We start from the raw sequence: 6,010 nt of genomic DNA on the forward strand, positions 1-6,010 counted from the left end.
GTAAAAGAGAACCCATTGGTGGAGGGCAAAAAGGTCAAGAAAAATTTGGTCCATTTCTCGATTTCTGCGTGTCATCCTTGCGGATGTCGCCGAAGGGACACCGTTAAACTGCCACCTCCGCTTATATTAACTCTAATAAAACTCTTCTTCTTATCGACGTGGGAATTTGGTCTAATGCCCTCATTTCCTACTGTATTTTTTTAATGTGGTAAATTGTACAATTAAGGACAAAAATCAAAAAGGGTTAATTCCATCTATGACATTTATTTATATTATACTTACACGTTTTTTTACGTTTCACAATTTCACCTATTTTCATTAAGGTTTTGGTTTATGTAACATATTATTTGTTGTTGTTAAGTAACTGACGGTGTTAGCATGAACAAATTGGTAAAAAGTCAATTTTGCCATTTCAATACTTGAAATGACATTTTTAATCTCATTAACCAATACAAATTTACAAAATTACCCTTAACTTATAAATACAACTCATAACACAGAACCCAGAACACCCCATTTCCCGCTTCAACTTTGTAAGTCGCCGGAATTGAACCCACAATATTAATCCAAGCACCAAAAGATGGTGACCAAACAAGTCTGAAAGGTGTGCAAGGATGACTAGGCGATGCAAAACGGGAATTACAGCCACAGAATTTACCAGCAAGGACCGACGACAAAGCTGTTTTACCGGCCAGAAACGGTGAGACTGAACTGACAGGCGATGAAGCTACTAAACTACGGTGAAGAGGACGGCGGCCATGCTTCAATAGAGGACGCGGACGCGGACGAGACTGTTTGATGGAATGAAATGACCAACATGAGGTGGACTGTGACAAAGCCGGTGAAACTTACAGTTTTGACAATGCTGACTAAGTCACAGAGCTAGGCCGAATACATCTACAGAGCTCTGGCATGTCTGTGGCTGTTTTGAATTGGGTTTCACCGAGGTGCGTTGAGGAATCGCTGCTCGCCGGACTGAAATAGGAGGAACCCTTAGTTCAGTCCAAACGCTGGATCATAACGCTAGACAAGAACGAGGTAAGACAGATCAAAGACGACGGAGGCAAAGTTCACAGCTACTTCGACCCAGTTCAGTCCGGCGATCCCAAGTCCGGTGAAGCTCAGTTCAGTCCGGCGAAGCATCGTGTTTTGTTCACTGCACGTTGGTGGTCTCGCCTAAGCTGTTTCCCACCTTAACCAAAACGCTCCTGCGAAGTTATAGTGACTTTTTCTCTTGTATTATAATTCAACTTCCTCAATCTCTCAGCTGCTACTTCATTTTCCCAGCCTTCTCTATCAAAATCTCTCTCTCTGTGCCTATATTTTTTCAAGCATAACGCTCCTACAAGAAAGCAAAAAACAATTCAGACTCTTTCTTTCCCATTACTGTCAGATTGCAACCAAATTAAAAAAAAAAAAAAAAAAAAAAAAATGGAGAGAAGTTGTAATTTGCTAAGTGAGGTGGGAATAATATCTGCTTGAATTAGCAGAGTAGGGCAGTGGTGGGTCTTCCTTCCAAAATGGGAAGACACTCGTGTTGTTACAAACAGAAGCTAAGGAAAGGTTTGTGGTCTCGAGAGGAAGACGAGAAGCTCTTGCGTTACATAACCAAGTATGGTCATGACTGCTGGAGTTTTGTCCCAAACAGGCTAGTGTGTGTGTATATATATATATATATCTATTTCTCTTCCGTTGATTCATCGAATAATTCTTTAGTGAGTCCACTACTGCGACAATTAATTAATTAATTAATTGTGTTTAATTTGATGATGTGCGGTACTTAATTATATTTACAAGTTTGCAAAGGTGTGGGAAGATCACCGCAGATTGGAGGTGGATTAACAACTTGAGGCCTGTGTGTATAATGTATATGTGTCTGCGTATTTATGTATCTGTGTGTATATGTACCTGCGTATATGTACATGGTTGTTGGTGGTTGGCCGTGGTGATGGTAGGTCGAGGTCGCTTCACCCAGTTCCTTCGTTGCCGGCAATAGTGAAACACAAAGGAGAATATATATATATATCTATATCTATATATATATAGTGTGTATAATATATGTGTGCGTGAGAGTAGACAGAGAAATTTAATAGTGTTAAAAGGGAGGGTGTAAAAGTCTTTTTTATTTAAGTTATAAATTTTAATATATAATTCAAGGGTAAAATAGTAAAATCACATATTTCTGTTGGTAAATTAAACCGCGGTTACTGACAGGGAGTGTAGGTGGAATTATAAAACGTAGAGGGGGTGTGTGGAATATTGGCAAAGTTCAGGAGGTGTAGGTGGAATTAACCCAATTAAAAAAAGTCACCACGGGCTCTATCTTTTAAAATTTGAGTAAAGTACAATTATATCTCCTAAGGTTTGGCAAAAGAACACCCAAAAAAAACTTACCTATTTTTTGGACAAAGGTTCAAAAATTGACAAAGACACCCCTTCATGTGAAAATTTGACCAAATTACCCTTTGACCATTTAGGAAACTTTTTTGACTTTACAATTTAATAAATTGAACCAATCTACCCTCGTGAATAATTTATGCATAAAAAAAGTAAAAAAAAAAAATTTATAATGTTCACTTTTTTTTGTTATTTACTTTATAAATATCCCAACTTCTTAAAAATGTAGATGTCTAAAATGATTTTTTTATTCAATACATATATTTCAAATAAATTATATTTTGTTATTACTTCTTTTCTTTTTCTTTTTTATTTTTAAATTAAGATACTTAATTATTTCATCTAAAAAAATTAAACCAATCTCTTTTCTTTAAAAATAAAAAATATGATATCAGTATAACTTTATGCATCTTAAATTATATATCAAATATTATGCATTTTCCAACATAAAAGAAAATAGGTACTATCTTAACTTTATGCATCTTAACTTTATGCATGCCTTTATTTTATTATTATTATTTTATTCCCTTTTATGTTGGAAAATGCATAATATTTGATATATAATTTAGTATACATAAAGTTATACTGGTACCATATTTTTTATTTTTAAATAAAAGAGATTGGTTTAATTTTTTTAGAGGAAATAATTAAGCATCTTAATTTAAAAGTAAAAAGAAAAATAAAAGAAGTAATAACAAAATATAATTTATTTGAAATATATGTATTGGATCAAAAAATCATTTTACACGTTTACATGTTTAAGAAGTTGGGACATTTATAAAGTAAATAACATTAAAAAAAAAAAAAAAAAGTGAACAATATAAAGTTTTTTTTTTTTTTTATTTTTTTTTATGCATAAATTGTTTGTGATGGTAGATTAGTCCAATTTATTAAATTGTAAAGTTAAAAAAGTCTCATAAACGGTCAAATGGGTAATTTGGTCAATTTCTCATGTAAAGGGGTGTCTTTGTCCATTTTTGAACCTTCAGGGGATGTCTTTGTCCAAAAAACAGATAAGTTTCATCTGAGTGTTCTTTTTCCAAACCTCAGGAGGTGTGACTGTACTTTACCCTTTAAATTTTTAGTGAAAAATGAAAAATATTATTTTCCTCTTTCACCCAGGGGTGTGCAAAAAAATATCAATCTGAAACGTCAAATCGGACCAGACCGAATCGGGCGGTCTAGGCTGGTTCCATAGCGGTTCGGTCTGGTCACGGTTTAAAAATAATAAAACCGTGAATTTTTTGTTTGGTCCCGGATTAGGGTAGTACAAGACTAGACCGGTCCAGATTCAACCGTTATAACTTATAATATGTATATATATATATATATATATATATATATATATATATATATATAGTTATAGTTATACCTATGTATTATTCTTACTTTGGTAAGAATTTTGGCACAACGATCAAACGGAAACTAACATTTATCATTATTTGATTTTTTTTTTTTTATTTGCTTTTGTTTCTCCCAATGTTTTGATTTTTTAGTGCGTGCCAACATTCCTCCCCTATCTTATTGTTTTTCTTTGTTCATTTCTTAGTTCTCATCGTTGCGGGATTCAGTTGTTGATCAATCTCTATCAAGCAACTTTCGAAGTTTGGTCATTGTGGTCGATCTTTTATCGCTGTAATCGGTGACATCCTTTTTCTCACACTCCCTTCCATTCTCTCTCACTTCCATTTAACAGATCTCTAAGTCTCACGGCATGTTTGTGCCTTAAGCATAACCAACAACCACGACGAATCAAGTTTCTTAGTTTTCAACCACGGATTTATCTATTCTTTTCAGTTTAAGTAAGATTTAACCTTATTTTAATTTATAGCGGTTAGCTTTTGGGTCTATTTCACCCACTTTCCCCTTTATTTTTCTCTCTATATTTTAGTCTTGGATTCGGGAATGTGAATGTTTTTATTTTATTTTTTTGTTTTATATACAATTCAAGGGAAATAAAATTCAACTAGAACCGTGTAACCGAATCGCACCAAACAGTTTTTTCACAGTTTGAACTAGTTTGGTTCCATGGCTCAAATGGTCTGGTTTGGTTCCAAAATATCTGGAACCGTAAGGAGCATTTTGGTTTTAAAAATCTACAAAACCGGACCAAACCGAATCATGTGCACCCTTACTTTCACCTACTGTTTTTCCACTTGGAAATTATAAGATTATTAATTTCAAAACTATATCGTTAAAGAACTTTGGATGGTAAATACTAAATATGACCTATGATTCTTTTTTCACAGTAAATTCTTCAAAATGGTTCTTGTCTAAATTTCTAATTAAAATAATAGTAATAAAGAGATATGGAGCCAAGAATAAAACATAAACAAAAACTAAAATATTACAGAACACAAAACAGATTTTACCCTTTCTCTTTATATATATATATATATTTTTGGTTCCTAACAGATTTTACGAATTAGCAACATCATTACATAGAATCAAGATTTTAATTTATTATAATTTTGAGGGAAATATTTTCATTTATTATTATTATAACGGCTATTAAAATTTTGAACATGTTATTTTTTTTAGCATTTTCATTCATCTCTAAATATCCAAGTGGTGTGAAATAACAAAATTGACTCCAAAAAGGTATGTTGCCAAGGATGGTGACTTTAATATAAGTATTTCATATTTTTCTAGGAACAAAATGGGATTGTAAAACTCCTGAAATTTTATATTGAATTTGTCAGCTCTACGGTATGAAATTCATACAACTTATATAAATTTTATTTTAATTTTTAATAATGAATGGCATACCCACAATCACTCCCAATCCCAAACTATGAGTACCAGATATACCCAAAAGAGATGGTTTTTTTTACACCCTTGGGATTTGAACACAATACCAGCATTGAAAGATTTCAAATGAATGGATTTAAGTTCAATTGTGGAAGGAATAAAAATTAATGAATTTGAGAAGATTTCAAATGAATGAATATAAAAGATAATCGTGTATATGAATTTTAAATAACAAGGTGTAATTGTATAAATAGTTGTTTGAAAATTGAAATTCATTTCAAATAGGTAATGTACATTCAAATTTCTTAAGATTATGTTTGTCTGTTTAGAATTGAAATTGGTAAAATTGGATGAAAATAATAATTTAAATTTTAGTAATTTTAAACTAAGCTTTTCTTCAATTCCACAATTCTAATTACAAGACTCCAATTTCATGCCTAATATCAAATTCATTCATTTATCCAAACAAATAAATAAAGTTCCAACTTCAATTTCACATTATGTTTACCCTTTAAGATTTTTTTATCAAACTTGATAGTAATTTCATCCTATTCAATATTATATTCCGTATGCAATCCAAGAGGTGTAATGTAAATTATAAAACTAGTAAATGCATAAAAGTGATGGGCTACCCAACTTCTTGGACTATAAACCCAAAAAGAAAAAGGCAAATAATAATAATAATAAATAAATAAATATTATATATAAAAAAGAAAAAATCTACACACTTTAAAAGTAGTGAAGAATAGATTAGTAAATAACTTATCTTTCACATTCTGTTTCAGAGTTCAAGCTCCAAAACATTTTCCTTTCAACCCATTTTGGGTCCAGACTAATCCTCACATATGCACACAATCAACCA

This window comes from Cornus florida, unplaced genomic scaffold (genome assembly GCF_030987335.1).
Source record: "Cornus florida cultivar Cherokee Brave unplaced genomic scaffold, ASM3098733v1 CherokeeBrave_3.0.0_Hap2_Chr02, whole genome shotgun sequence".
In the NCBI taxonomy this organism is placed as follows: Eukaryota; Viridiplantae; Streptophyta; class Magnoliopsida; order Cornales; family Cornaceae; genus Cornus; species Cornus florida.